The sequence below is a fragment of the Nicotiana sylvestris genome, chromosome 3 (genome assembly GCF_000393655.2).
Source record: "Nicotiana sylvestris chromosome 3, ASM39365v2, whole genome shotgun sequence".
NCBI lineage: Eukaryota > Viridiplantae > Streptophyta > Magnoliopsida > Solanales > Solanaceae > Nicotiana > Nicotiana sylvestris.
The window spans coordinates 8,318,908-8,335,464 of NC_091059.1; positions in this window are offsets into that span (position 1 = coordinate 8,318,908).

The window sequence follows — 16,557 nt, forward strand, 5'->3', positions numbered from 1 at the left end:
GAGATGCTGGGTAATGGGTTTGTGCCAGGAAAAGGCCTGGGGCTGAGCTTCAGGGGATTGTTCAACCTATCTCCTTGCCCAAGAATTTGGAGACCTTTGGACTAGGGTTCAAACCTACTGCGGCAGATGTAAAGCGAGCGCGGAAAATGAAGAAGAGAGTTTGGGTTCTTCCCAAAACAATTCTGCGTCTCTCCAGATCCTTTGTTAGAGCAAGTGCCAAGGGGTCACCGGTCCCGAAAATTCTCGGACCATTGATTGGGATGGACGGGGATTTGAATCAGAGCTTCGAAAGGTTGTTCGCTGATGTCAATGTGATAGAAGTCGGAGAGGGTTCCAGCAGAGCAGGCATATATTTTGTGGGGCCTGAGGCCAGTACCAACAATTGGACGGTTACTCCTCTTCCTACCCGGGGGGAGTCCTGGTAGTAGGCTTTGATTTTTCTTTCTTGTTTTTCGGATTATTCCAGGGTGTACTCCAAATCTCATTTTATTTTGTAAAGTGTGAACCCTGTTATCCTGCATTTTTAATAAAATTCTCTCTTCTTGTCTTGTTTTAATTTTGTTTTATTCTTTTATCTTTCTGAACAGTTTTCTTTTTACTTGTTCTAATGACATGGCATGCACGACAGATCTTCGACCTAGTCTAAAAAATTAATCTGACTCCGACTTAATTGTACAAGAGATCGGTTATGATGATGAGTCCGAATATGATGAGGATGAAGACTTCGAAGAAATAAGCAAAGAATTGTGCCAGTACGAAGAGAAACCCAAGCCTAATCTGAATGACACCGAAGCTGTCAATATAGGGGATGCAGATAATGTCAGAGAAACCAAAATCAGCATCCACATTGAGCCAAACATCAGGGAGGAACTAATCAAAGCCCTCATTGAGTTCAAAGATGTTTTTGCGTGGTCATATAATGATATGCCGGGATTAAGCACCGATCTAGTGGTTCACAAATTGCCCACTGACCCGGCATACCCTCCGGTCAAGCAAAAGTTGAGGAAGTTTAAGACAGATATGAGTGTGAAAATCAAAGAAGAAGTGACCAAGCAGTTGCAGGCAAAAGTTATTTGGGTCACTCGATATCCCGATTGGTTGGCCAATATGGTGCCAGTGCCAAAGAAGGATGGGAAAATCAGGGTATGTGTCGACTACCACAATCTCAACAAGGCAAGTCCTAAGGATAATTTTCCATTGCCCAACATCCATATCTTGATCGATAATTGCGCTGGGCGCAAGATCGGATCCTTTGTGGACTGCTATGCAGGATATCATCAGATCTTAATAGACGAAGAAGATGCGGAAAAGACGGCTTTTATTACGCCATGGGGAACTTACTGCTACCGGGTAATGACATTTGGATTAAAGAATGTTGGGGCAACATACATGAGAGCAATGGTTACTGTGTTTCATGACATGATACACAAAGAAATTGAAGTGTACGTAGATGATGTGATCATAAAGTCCTGGCGTCAGGAAGACCATGTAGCAGACCTAAGGAAGTTCTTTCAAAGACTCCTAAGGTATGATATTAAGCTCAACCCGGCCAAATGTGCCTTTGGGGTTCCATCAGGAAAGCTGTTAGGATTCATCGTCAGTCGACGGGGTATTGAGTTAGACCCGTCCAAGATCAAATCCATCCAGGATTTGCCACTGCCAAAGAACAAAACGAAGGTAATGAGTCTATTAGGAAGACTAAATTATATCAGCAGGTTCATCGCTCAACTCACGACAACTTGTGAGCCCATATTTCGGCTGCTGAAGAAAGATGCTGCGGTAGAATAAACAGTTGAAGGTCAAGAAGTGTTCGACCAAATCAATGGGTATCTATCAAATCCGCCTGTGCTGGTCCCACCTGAGCCAAGGAGACCATTAATCCTTTATCTGACGGTCCTTGAGAATTCGTTTGGTTGCGTGTTGGGGCAACACGATATTACAGGAAGGAAGGAGCAAGCCATCTATTATCTTAGCAAGAAGTTTATAGTATATGAGGTCAAGTACACTCAACTCGAGAGGACATGTTGCGCCCTAACTTGGGTGGCTCAGAAATTTAAGCACTATTTATCCTCGTATACTACTTACCTCATTTCCCATTTGGATCCATTAAAGTATATTTTCCAGAAGCCTATGGCTACAGGGAGGTTAGCGAAATGGCAAATTTTACTCATAGACTTTGATATCGTCTATGTGACGTGGACGACCATGAAAGCCCAAGCGCTGGCCGATCACTTGGCTGAGAATCCTGTTGATGAAGAATACGAGCCATTGAGGACGTATTTTCCGGACGAGGAAATAATGCATGTAGGTGAGCTGGAATTACCCGAGGAACCAGGTTGGAAGCTTTTCTTTGATGGAGCCGCAAACGCAAAGGGAGTTGGAATAGGAGCGGTACTTATTTCTGAAATAGGACATTATTATCCTATTACAACTCAGCTGCGTTTCTATTGTACCAAAAACATGGCTGAGTATGAGGCATGCATTTTGGGTCTGCGACTAGCTGCAGACATGGATGTCCAAGACGTTTTGGTCTTGGGAGACTCGGACCTCCTGGTGTATCAGATTCAGGGTGAATGGGAAACACGGGATTTGAAACTCATACCATATAGACAATGTTTACACGACTTGAGCAAGCAATTTCGATCAGTGGAATTCAGACACATCCCAAGAGTTCATAACGAGGTTGCCGATGCATTGGCCACCTTAGCATCGATGCTACATTACCCCGATAAAATTTATGTTGAACCATTACACATTCAGGTTCGAGATCGACATGTTTATTGCAACATGGTAGAGGAAGACGTGGATTGCGAGCAATAGTTTTATGACGTAAAAGAGTACCTCAGGATGGGGATATACCCGGAGCAGGCCACCAGAGACCAGAAAAGAGCCATTCGGCGATTGTTAAATGGGTTCTTCCTCAGTAGAGGAGTGTTGTATAGAAGAACCCAAGATTTGGGATTGTTAAGATGTATAGACGCCGGTCAAGCCACGACAGTTATGGCAGAGGTGCACGCTGGAGTCTGTGGGCCACATATGAGCGGATATGTATTGGCGAAGAAGATTCTTCGAGCAGGGTATTACTGGCTCACTATGGAGCGTGATTGTATCAATTTCGTGCAGAAATGCCATCAATGTCAGATACACGGAGATTTGATTCATTCTCCGCCAACAGAATTGCATACAATATCAGCGCCATGGCCTTTTGTTGCATGGGGCATGGATGTCATTGGGCCTATTGAGCCGGCAGCGACCAACGGCCATAGATTCATTCTGGTGACCATCGACTACTTCACTTAGTGGGTTGAAGCTAAAACCTTCAAGTCGGTAACCAAGAAGGCAATGGTGGATTTTGTTCACTCCCATATCATCTGTAGATTTGGGGTCCCAAAAGTGATCATCACGGATAATGGTGCAAATCTTAACAGCAATTTGATGAGGGAAGTATGTCAACAGTTTAAGATTACACACCGCAATTCCACCCCATATCTCCCCAAGGTTAATGGAGCAGTTGAGGCAGCCAATAAGAACATCAAGAAGATACTGAGGAAGATGGTAGAAGGATCTAGACAATGACATGAGAAATTACCCTTTGCCTTGTTGGGTTATCGCACTACAGTTCGGACTTCAGTAGGTGCAACTCCTTATTTATTGGTATACGGAACTGAAGCAGTAATACCAGCAGAGGTCGAAATTCCGTCCCTCCGGATTGTCGCTGAAGCCGGGATTGACGACGATGAATGGGTCAAAGCTAGACTGGAGCAGTTGAACTTAATAGATGAAAAATGTTTGGCAGCAGTGTGTCATGGCCAGTTGTATCAGAAGAGAATACAATAAGAAGGTGCGCCTCAGAAAATTTGAAGTAGGGCAACAAGTATTGAAACGGATCCTCCCACATCAGATCGAAGCAAAAGGCAAGTTTGCCCCAAATTGGCAAGGGCCTTATATTGTGACCAGAGTGTTATCCAACGGTGCTCTATGTCTGACAGATATCGAAGGAAGATGCGTCGACATGGATAGCAATTCTGATGCAGTCAAGAGATATTATGTAATTTCTTTGATTATGATAGTTATTTGTTCGTTTGTTTGTACTTGGTACTTGTTGGATAATGAAATGACGGAGGCAATTCTTTCTTCTATCCAAATACTTTTAACCTTTGCTTCCCCCTTTGAGCCTTATTTATTCTTTCATACCCCTCTTTTGGAGTCACTAATGAAAAATATATGAAAAAATGAGAAAAAATGAAAATAAGATAAAGGTCATAAGAAAAACAAAGGAATCGGTGGGAACTACGTTTGACCTGATTCCTCAAAGAAGGATACGTAGGCTCCTCATGACTCGGTCATAGAGTAACACAAAAAAAAAAAAATCCCCCAAGCAAAGAAAACTGGGGCAAAAGTTATGTTTTAAAGTTTCAAAAGAGGTTTGATTCCAAGAGTTGTAATGTTTCACCCATCAAAGTTATTTTTTGAATTTTTGATAGCTTTTATTTTAACCCCACACAAAACCAATATCGATGTCCAAAAAAGACCTCCCGATCAGTATCCGAGAAGTGCCAAGTCATGCAAACGGAAGTCGGGAACAACACTCTGATTCCCAGCAAAAGAAGAGGATCATAAACTGGAAATGAATTGATAGCCGAAAAGAATCCCCAGCATAGAGAGTCATATAGGCAACACTCCAATCCCCAGCTGAAAAAATAAAATAAAATGAAAGAGTCTTATCGGTGAAAACCATCACAGTCACCATAAGGCAACGAAAGATGAGAGAAATAAAACGAGAGAGTCTTATCGGTGAAAACCTTCACAGGCACCATAAGGCGACGGGAGCTGAGAGAAAGGAGAGAGTCTTATTAGTAAAAACCCCTCGAAGGGCACTATAAGGCGACAAGATGAGATCGGCAGAAAGAATCCGCATATGGCAAAAGTTAGGCGTCGGGTTATTCCCGACAAATGAGGCCACCAGGAAGATTGATTGATACAAACAGACTGGGTCGATTAATCCAGAATGCACGACATGATCGTTGGGACCAGTCATACCGTCCAGATAAGTTCTTTCCTTTTCTTCTCCCCCAACATTTGTTCAGGAAGATTTTTCTATTTTTTTATTTTTTCATTTCTCTCTCTAAAAAGAATTTTTCCAGAAATTTGTTTTGAGAAGGATTTTTTTAGAGTTTACTACCAGTGGCCAAAATGGTACAAAGCAAAATGCGAAGGGGACAGGCCAAAGACAAGGCAATAAGACAAAGGGCGTTTGTTGCAAGACCGAATGACAAACTGGCCTAGAAAGTTAAGGGGAACATGGAGAAAAGCAGAAAACAACGGTTGAGGAACTTATGGACCAAGTTTCAAGAGGACCCCCGACAGAACTTCGATAGATAACTGACCAAGTTCCCAGGTGGTCAGACAACACAGAAGGGGAGAAGGAGAAAGAGAGAATTGATCCGCAGCAAAATAACCCCCAACAGTCCTATCCTCAATAAAGTTATCCCCAGATGATAACATTTTATCCCCTGCAGTACTGAGGGAAAATAAAATTCTGAAGGGAGTAGTGTTGGAATTGAAGAAGACTCCCCCAACATGTTTTGAAAAAAAAAACAGCAGGGAAGGGATAAATGGAAAAACCATCCCCAACAGAAATATCATCCCGAGCAAGTAACGTTATCCCCAACTAAGTTTTGGGGAGCACAGAGCAAGGGAGAGGGAATGAAAAAAAAACCATCCCCAGCGGGAGTGACACGATCACTCACCACGTTAAACTAACAAGATTTTCTTTGATTTCTACAGGAAAATAAAGGTTGATGATGGTAGAAAGACACGCCACAAGGAAGATCACCAAAACGGGGGCAGAAATTTTTCTGCCATGTTTCAAAATTTCTCGGAGGAACGAGGAAACAAACTCAAATATTTTCATGTCTTAGATAAATAGGCGCCCATCTATATAACGAGAGGAATATTTTCATGTCTTAGATAAATAGGCGCCCATCTGTATAACGAGAGGAATATTTTCATGTCTTAGATAAATAGGCGGCCACCTATATAACAAGAGGAATAATTTTCATGCCTTAGATAAATAGGTGCCCACCTGTATAACGAGAGGAATATTTTCATGTCTTAGATAAATTGGCGCCCACCTGTATAACGAGAGGAATAATTTTTATGTCTTAGATAAATAAGCGCCCACCTGTATAACGAGAGGAATATTTTCATGTCTTAGATAAATAGGCGCCCACCTGTATAACAAGAGGAATACTTTTCATGTCTTAGATAAATAGGCGCCCACCTGTATAACGAGAGGAATATTTTCATGTCTTAGATAAATAGGCGCCCACCTGTATAACGAGAGGAATATTTTCATGTCTTAGATAAATAGGCGCCCACCTGTATAACGAGAGGAATAATTTTCATGTCTTAGATAAATAGGCGCCCACCTGTATAACGAGAGGAATATTTTCATGTCTTAGATAAATAGGCGCCCACCTGTATAACGAGAGGAATATTTTCATGTCTTAGATAAATAGGCGCCCACCTATATAACAAGAGGAATAATTTTCATGTCTTAGATAAATAGGTGCCCACCTGTATAACGAGAGGAATATTTTCAAGTCTTAGATAAATAGGCGCCCACCTATATAACGAGAGGAATAATTTTCATGTCTTAGATAAATAAGCGCCCACCTGTATAACGAGAGGAATATTTTCATGTCTTAGATAAATAGGCGCCCACCTGTATAACAAGAGGAATACTTTTCATGTTTTAGATAGATAGACGCCCACCTGTATAACGAGAGGAATACTTTTCATGTCTTAGATAAATAGGCGCCCACCTATATAACGAGAGGAATACTTTTCATGTCTTAGATAACTAGGCGCCAACTATATAACGAGAGGAATATTTTCATGTTTTTAGATAAATAGGCGCCCACCTGTATAACGAGAGGAATATTTTCATGTCTTAGATAAATAGGCGCCCACCTGTATAACGAGAGGAATATTTTCATGTCTTAGATAAATAGGCGCCCACCTGTATAACGAGAGGAATATTTTCATGTCTTAGATAAATAGGCGCCCACCTGTATAACAAGAGGAATACTTTTCATGTTTTAGATAGATAGGCGCCCACCTGTATAACGAGAGGAATACTTTTCATGTCTTAGATAAATAGGCGCCCACCTGTATAACAAGAGGAATACTTTTCATGTCTTAGATAAATAGGCGCCAACTATATAACGAGAGGAATATTTTCATATTTTTAGATAAATAGGCGCCCACCTGTATAACGAGAGGAATATTTTCATGTTTTTAGATAAATAGGCGCCCACCTGTATAACGAGAGGAATATTTTCATGTCTTAGATAAATAGGCGCCCACCTGTATAACGAGAGGAATATTTTCATGTCTTAGATAAATAGGCGCCCACCTGTATAACGAGAGGAATATTTTCATGTCTTAGATAAATAGGTGCCCACCTGTATAACAAGAGGAATAATTTTCATGTCTTAGATAAATAGGCGCCCACCTGTATAACGAGAGGAATATTTTCATGTCTTAGATAAATAGGCGCCCACCTGTATAACGAGAGGAATATTTTCATGTCTTAGATAAATAGGCGGCCACCTATATAACAAGAGGAATAATTTTCATGCCTTAGATAAATAGGTGCCCACCTGTATAACGAGAGGAATATTTTCATGTCTTAGATAAATTGGCGCCCACCTGTATAACGAGAGGAATAATTTTTATGTCTTAGATAAATAAGCGCCCACCTGTATAACGAGAGGAATATTTTCATGTCTTATATAAATAGGCGCCCACCTGTATAACAAGAGGAATACTTTTCATGTCTTAGATAAATAGGCGTCCACCTGTATAACGAGAGGAATACTTTTCATGTCTTAGATAAATAGGCGCCAACTGTATTACGAGAGGAATATTTTCATGTTTTTAGATAAATAGGCACCCACCTGTATAACGAGAGGAGTACTTTCATGTTTTTAGCTAAATAGGCGCCCACTTGTATAACTAGAGGAATACTTTTCATGTTTTAGATAGATAGGCGCCCACCTATATAACGAGAGGAATACTTTTCATGTTTTAGATAAATAGGCGCCCACCTGTATAACGAGAGGAATATTTTCATGTTTTTAGATAAATAGGCGCCCACCTGTATAACGAGAGGAATACTTTCATGTCTTAGATAGATAGGCGCCCACCTGTATAACGAGAGGAATACTTTTCAGTTTTAGGCGCCCACCTGTATAACAAGCGGAATATTTTTTAGTCCTTACATTTCAGGTCTTGAAACTAGCAACTCACCGGAAAGCAGAAGGTTGTAACAAGAGATCCCAATGCAAATTCAAGCGCATGAATCAAAAGAAGATAAGACAAAATCGCGAGAGAAGCGGCCTTTGAACATCAAATTATGCCCAGTATAACAAATCTGATGAAGAAAGCCGTATCCCCAGAGGAACCACCGATAAGCTTAATGAAGGAAGCCATATTCTCAGCAGACCAAACCCGACAGTGAGAACTGGCATTCAGAAAAGCAAAAGGCCAGCGCCATCCCCAAGTTTATGAAAAGGAAAAGTGGCGGAAGATGCACAAGCCGACAAAGAAGCAAAGCAGCAAAAACAAGTTGAAGATAGACAAGACCTTATGATTCATATTCTAGCCTAACTTCTTGTTTTCTTTTGACACGGTGTAACAAGGAGATCGGTAAAGCAGTGGTAACAACACACAATGGCAGTAACAGCAGAACCACAGTTCCCCGGTAGCCCCAGCTACCAAAACTTCCCGAACTACATTAACCTGATTCCCTTCTAGCCAGGGATATGTAGGAAACCTTTGAAGCAAAGGTTCGGTTAAACCTTTTTCAAAAAATCCTTCACACGGAGTATTCAGATGGGCAAAAATCGCTCACTTTATCTTTTCACGAAAACCCTCCGTGTCTTTAGGCAAAGAGGGGCAGCTGTAAGCACGTGATTTTTGCCCTATGAAAGAATTACTCCCAAAAAATTCAAAATAAAACGATTTTTCCTTTGGGTACAATTTTTGAGAATTTGCGTGACATTTTGGTAATTATTTTTGTCCGTAAATGTTTACCCTTGTTATAGTTAATTGAAAAATATAAAAAATACATGGTGCATGCATATTTAGGATTTAATCATGCATTTAGGAATTAATTAAACCATCATTTCGCCCTAAAAAGGAAAAATCAGAAATACATAAATATATATACCTTTTTATTCTAATTGTTGTCTTTGAGTGATTTTGTTCTTAAGATTTTAACTTGTGTATTAATTATTGTAAGTGTTAATTAACATTTGTGTAGTTTTATTTTTAATTTTAGGAATTGTGTTTAAATTAAATTAAAAGAAGAAAAGAGTTGAAAAAAAGGAAAACTCGGATTGGGCCCAAAAAATTAGGCCCAAAAACCAAGACACAGACCCCAGTCCAAACGTCTGGTGCCCGGTCCGTTCCCATAATCACTGGAACGACGTCGTTCTGTGGCAATCGATCCCAGCCGTCGACCTTACATGATCCAACGGCTCAGAATCCGTCCCCCTTACCCGTTCCCTGAACCTGACCCGTTGCCCGGTTCGAACCGACCCCCATACTTAAACCAAACGACGATGTATTGGTTAAACCCTCTAATCCTGGCCTTTGATCTTGATTGATCCAGCGGCCAGGATTGAACCATCCACCCCGTATAAGAACCCCAATCCCTTACCCCACGCACCCAAACCAAACCCCCCTCTCACCTACTGTTCATCATCGTCCCCAGAAACGACCCTCACAAACCCTAGCCACCTTAGGATTCCCCCACCGTAAACCCAGCAACCATGACGGCGATGACCACCAGACTAACACCCCTGAATCACCATGACCCCCTCTCTCCAAATCCATACTCAGTTTACTTCAAATCTTCCCCGAACGTCTCGAATCTTCATTCGAAGGTTCGAGCAAAAACTAGATCTACACCCACCAACCCCAAATTCATACCACAACACCTCCTGACCTCCCACACACCCTAAACGCCATTGGTTCTGGTCGAATCTAACCAGAGTTGAACGAATCCCAAATCAAACCACAAAGAACCCTAAAAAGACCAAAAGTTGAGGTCTGTCGAAATTAAAAGATGATATGGGGTCTATTCGACCTTAGTCGAAGTGTTCTCAGTTGAGAACACTCGATTAAGGTCCATTCGACCCCAAAAATGGCCGAGTCCGAGTTCGAGCCTGGGTCAGTTTTGATTTCGAATCCCCTGAGGTAATTTTTCCCTTTCCCTTTTGTTCTCCTATGAATTTTATCTGTTTTTCATGTTTAGTTTGGTTTGTTTTTAATTTTTTTGTCAAGTTTGGGAATCTTGAGGTAATGTTTAGTTTGTTTTGTGTGTTTTATTGGTTGTTTGCTGTCTATTATAGTTTGTATAGTTGTTTAAATAAGTGTCGTCAATTAATTTGTTTGAAAATTAGACGAAATAGGACAGTAGCTCATTAATGTCCTCCATGTATGTTTGCCAGCACCACATCTGTATGCTAACTTGTAATGAATCTGTTGAATATGTTCAGTTTTGTCTTTGAACTAGACTACTTATTCATTGAGTAACCCCATGATCTTCATAGTTTGCCATGGAAACCTGTTTATTACTGCTTTGATCTTAGCCTGTTGGTTGTTGCCTGTTCGCATTTTGGCTCTGAGTTGGTCAGGATTGGCTCCCAAAATGGCCAACTCATTTGGTTTGATTTACATCCCTTTGTGATCTGATTTTGAGTTGAACTTAGGCTAAGAATTGGATATGGCTGTAGAGATCTAACAGGTCAACCTGAAATCAGTGTTAGGTTTAAGTTGATACAATCCGTATTCAGTGATTAGCCAAATTCAGAGGGGTTTATATACTGACTATTAAAGTTAGGGTAATACAGTAATATGCAAGGGTTAAGGGTAATTTTGGCATTTGACAGAGTTTAATCAAGGATTAACTTAAGAACATGTCAAGTGGTATTTAAAATACTATTAATCTAATGACAATGGGGAACAAGACACAAGGGCATGAGTTTATTTGAATACTATAACCCCTCCCATGACTCTTGATTAAAACAAATAGGACAAGCATGGGGAACAATATAGTGGGCATCAAGAAAAGACATTTAGGCATGGGGAATTAAGGGGTATGGGCAGAATAAAGGCTGAAGGTATCAAGGCAGCTTGGCTGGCCTGGGTTTTGCTTATAAATAGGCTGATTTAGAACAAAAAGGGGTTGGACATTTTTAAGTCTTCAGAGAAAAAAAAAAACAAAAACAAGGCTGGTCTTTCAACCTTTAGCAGGACAGTCTGTTTTCAGAGTGACATAGAGTTAAGAGTGTGCTGGATTTTGAACAAAACAATCAGAGGCTACTGCTTTTTTGCATCTGTTTCCTTCTCTTCCTTGCATGTACCTGTTTTGGTATTGCTGGGTTGCAAACTAGATTACTTGTTTTGGTTTTAAAGATCTGATTGCTGGGTTTTGTTGCTGCTGATTGCTGTTTTTCTGTTGTTGCTGTTTGCTGTGATTGCTACTACTCAACTGATCATTCCCTTTCTTCTTCTGGCTTTCCCAATCCCAGGTAAACCACTGATAGTCTGGTACTCTATCAGTATAAGCTGAAAGTTGAAACATGTATATAGAAGTGAAGAGCTGAAGTTGCCTCTTTTCGAATTTTGCTTCAGTTGTGTATTGAACCTTGAGTTGTATATATAGTAATTCATATCTTCTATTTGGATAATGAAAGTAGTCATCATGCATAACTACACACCCACATATGGCAACTTAATGGCTCATTATCTATGTATGTTAGTAGCTAGAAAAGAAGCAATGGTGTAGTAAGCAATATCTTGATTTTTTTAGCTGTGTTTGTGGTTAGTATATCTTCTAATGCATGTTAAGTGTTAAACTGTCCATTGCTAGTTAATCTCACTTTATTTAGAAGGCTGCCTCGTTATAACTTGCAATAATACCGTTAGAGTATATAGCACCAGTTTACATTTCTGCCTTATAAATGTTGGGCCAGAATCGAATGAACTAACCGGGCCCTTATCGGCAAAGAAGTGGCCCAGGTCCAGTAAATACAGTGTGCGCTGGGCCTGGGCCCATAATATCCAAACGACTGCCCATATACGCGTTCATGTTTCGGATTTTGCAAATCATATTCGGAACCCTAACAGCTTCTCCCGGGTTAACAGAATTCTTTATCCGGATTTCTGGTTCGCGGACTGTCAAACAAAGTCATTTTTTTCCTCGATTCGGGATTAAACCGGTGACTTGGGACACCCTAAATCTCCCAAGTGGCGACTATGAAATAAATAAACAAATCCCGTTTCGATTGTCCTTTAATTGGAAAAACTCCTTCACCCCTTGCGGGGACAGAAAAAGGAGGTATGACACCTGCGAGCATGAAACGCAGGCCCCGTGAGATAGGGCGTCAGTACGAAAAATGTACTGAGTATTTAAGGCATGAAAATTAGTACGTAAAAGACATAGATGAAACATGGAATACAGAAACACATCTTTAAACCTGAATAACTTTGTAAATTCTGAAACGTTTATAATGTCATGCACGTGCGTATAAATGTCGTGCCATGCATAGGTATGGTTGTACATAATATCATCAAACCACTGATTCCATCCCATCATATCATCTTGGCCACTGTGGGCAACATCATCAACATATACTAGCCGTCAAGTGGTGGTGCGTATATAATGTCGTAGCCTTTTCCCATATCCCATATACATATATTTATATATTTACGTGTCTACTCATGGGTCAATGCACATGTATGAAATGCATGAAAAATACGTAATAATCTCAATATTCCTTCCAGATAAATTTTTCCAATTGTGTATTATTCTGAGACCCATGAACAGAAAATAATAATAATTTTCATAGGAAATCAAGAATATGACACCCCTAATAATTCTATGAATAGAGTAATTTATGGAAAGTGTGTTTGCTCGTTTCTTCAATATAGTTTGGACCATGTCAAAATAAAGAAGGGAGGGCCTTAACATACCTGGAGTAGGGAAAACTCTGTATAATATTCTTGCCGAAGATTGCACCGTACTCTTGTAACCTGTTTACTGTGAAAATGGTAATGACAATTAAATTTGTAAATGGAATTCTAAAAATACGTGATCTATTCTCGAGCTAGTTGTTAGAGTATATGATGCTAAGAATATGGAGTTTAATGATGAAATGCAAGCTAAAACGATCAAACCGAGGGGCCTGTTGCCCGAATGCAGGATTGGTCAATAGGGGACCTCGGGGTCGATGTTCTGGTCAAGCTCGAACTATCTGGGGCAATCGGGAATGGGATAATAGTTAAGATATAATTAAATAAAGCTCTTTATGGCCAATACCAAGCAATAATATGAAGAACAAGTAGGAAAGTGATAAATATTACAGTGGCCTCGGGCCAGTGAGAACGAGCGAGTTTAGAAAGAAGAGAGAGAGCGAGAGAGATATTATTGCACTTGTGGAGAAAATGGAGCAACATCAGCCCTTTACAAAGTGTCATGGATTCCCCTTATATAGGAGAGGGAATACTATATAGTACAGAGCGCATTGAATGTAAAGATACGAGGATGGGACGACTAGACATGGTACTAGTGTTTACTGATTCTAGCTGTTCGCCTCGGGAATCCCTGGTCCTCGGAGTCTTCGTTGGGTTACTAACAAATTCTCTATCCTCAAAATCTTTGCAGGATCACAGACGAACCTTGAGGGAGGGAGCTCGATCGTAATCCTACAGCCTCAATATGCCAGTATGACTTCCTGAATGTACCTTAACGGCGAGAAATAGACTCCCCTGATTTCACCGCATATAGATAGTCTCCGCGTTTCCTAGAATAAAGTAATAGAAAATGATATTGAACTGTCATCTCGAGGCCATTAATGCCATGATGTCAACCATCTAAGGGCATTAAATGCCATGCCCCAAAGAACCGTGCAAGGCTTCCGTCAGATGCGGTAATTGAGAAACCCATGAACTGCCATCAGCTCGTCCCTTCTACTTCCCCAACGATTCCTATAAATGCACCGATTGCTAGATACTTCCCATCTTCACCCTACTTCAAGCCCGCGAGTCAGAATTTTGTATTTGACACTCTTTCCTCTTTTTATAGAAGGGTTTTACCATTTTACATGGCTAGGACTTCTAGGACGGTTCCCCGACGGAAGTACACTACATCGTCGTCCCGATTACATAAGGAATTAACCAGATTGGTTCCCACTTTGGAACAATGTACCCCACCCGATCTCGACACGTCAAAGGATTTTGACATCGAGACTTCCTTGTCCACATCGGGTCGGTGTGAGCACGTGTCCCGATACGTTAGCATCATGACCGATGTTAGCAAGGTGAGGGAGGACTACCGATAGAGCAAGGCAGTGGATATGGAGATTCCCGGTCCCAACGATAATATTACTGACTTCAAGGCTAGCTTCCTTTATGTATACACTTACCCATTCACATTGGGCCCTGATAAATCCTTTGAATCTCCTCCCTTGGAAATCGACCCGGTTATTCTTGACTTCTGCGACCGATACCAGGTGACACTTGGTTAGATCTACCCTTATTTTTTGGAGAATAGTGTTGATGCTTAGACATTCACTAAAGGGGTTGAAGGTGATGTCTTTACCCTTAATCATCTGATTAGACTGTACCGCCCTGGACTGTATCGAGGCTTAATCAAGCTCCGCCATCGGTCCAAAAAATCTTTTTTCACAAGCGTTGATGAGGGGAATGACCGAGGATGGATGAGTAGGTTTATCCGGGTGAGGACCTCGGACATCATCACGGCCCGGAGAATGCCTTTTTCGGAGAAGTGGAATGGCCGATGTAAGAAATTTTCCCTTTAGTTGCTTTTTGACAACTCTTTCGTTCGTTATATTAACCTTTTTGTGCTTTCTGCAGCCACTACTTGGCATCCGGAGGTGGTCCCCTATTTGTCAGGATGGATCAGGCGGTTGAGCGAGAAATTTCCGTACCGCTTTCGGTCTTGGACCGTCCTAGCTAAGAAGCGTTGGGTGGCCAAGAATCACTGTGAGGTTCCTTTACCACCTTTGCTTCATATTTCGTGTTTCCTTCTAAGCCCTTAGCGAAAGCGTATCACCGTTATTGTGTTGTCGTAGGTCTTGGCGAGAATATGCAAATGAGGCTGCCCCCTTATGGTAAAGTAGGGGCCTTGGAGCTTGGCACGAACAAGAAAAGGAAAAGCAGGGCAACCATTGTTCGTCCTGATGAGACTGCTGCTCTAACCTCAGGGTCGAATCCTGATATCAAAGGGGAGGACGATGATGAAAGTCCATTAAAGAGGAGAACAAGGTCTAGTGCGAGAGACTTGTAGGCGCTCCAGTCGGAGGCTGCTGAGTCCGGAACAGCTGGCTCCGGCCGGTCTCGTGATCCGGGGGTCCTTGAAGAGGACGTTGATGTAGCTTTGAATCGCACAACCAGATTCGATGTAGCTTCTGCTAGGAGGATTGTTGGCATTAATCCCGAGGGATCGGAGCTCGGGACCTTCCAGGAATGTGGTTTCCACTTGGAGAAATCGGTAAACTGAACGACTTCATTTCGAACTTTCCGATTTCATCAGGGGAACTGAGGGATGCCCAAGGTATGATCGATGCCACAACTGGGACTCCTCCAAAAGAGGGAGACTTTATTGCCAATATTTTCGACGGCGTTATCGACAGAGCTGATCTAGATATTTCTGGCACCGTTAAAGCGAATGAGAAGTCCATGCAGTAGGTGATAGTTATTCCTCGCGTATTTTTTTCTTCCTCAGGCATCATTCGTCGTCTTTCTAACCTTTCTATTGTACCGCAGTGTAAGGAGATGTACTACCATGCCATCCTTCGGCGTCGCAAGGAGCTTTCTTGTCATGAAAAGGGGCATAAAAAATCACTTCGAGGCTGCATGATTTGTAGGCTCGCTCTACCCGGGGAGATAAATAGTTAGGAGAGCTTCGGGCCGCTTTGGAGACGGTCCTCCCGGAGAAAGTCAATCTTGCTTCTTAGGTATTTTGCCTTGCTCATACCCGACCTTTTACCCCGTATTTACATACGTTTTGGATTCGTATATGCATTGACTTGCCTTTCTCCCGTAGGTTGAGCAGAGTGGCTTGCAGATTAATTAGTTGAAAGCGGAGATCTCGGGGCTAAGAGAGTGAAACGAGATAGTGGCTTGGGAATTGGTGACATCTCGGGATCTTCTCATGGGCACTCGCAGGGAGATTGCTACTTTGGTTGTGGCTAAGTCTGAGGCTGAACGAGATGCTGCCACTTATCGAGAAGATACGACCACAACGCATACAATGGTTCGTGACATATCCATGGCATTCGCGTAGAAACTAATCCGAGCTATCGAGCATGTCAAAGTGGATGCTAAGAGAGAGATCCTGGAAGAACTTGGGGCCAGAGGCTTCAACCTATCAGCTGATCTTGAGGAGGCCAGTCCAGTGGAGGAAAGATTGGCGCTCTTGATTGCCCCTAATAAGGGCGGAGATGATAGTGACGAGGA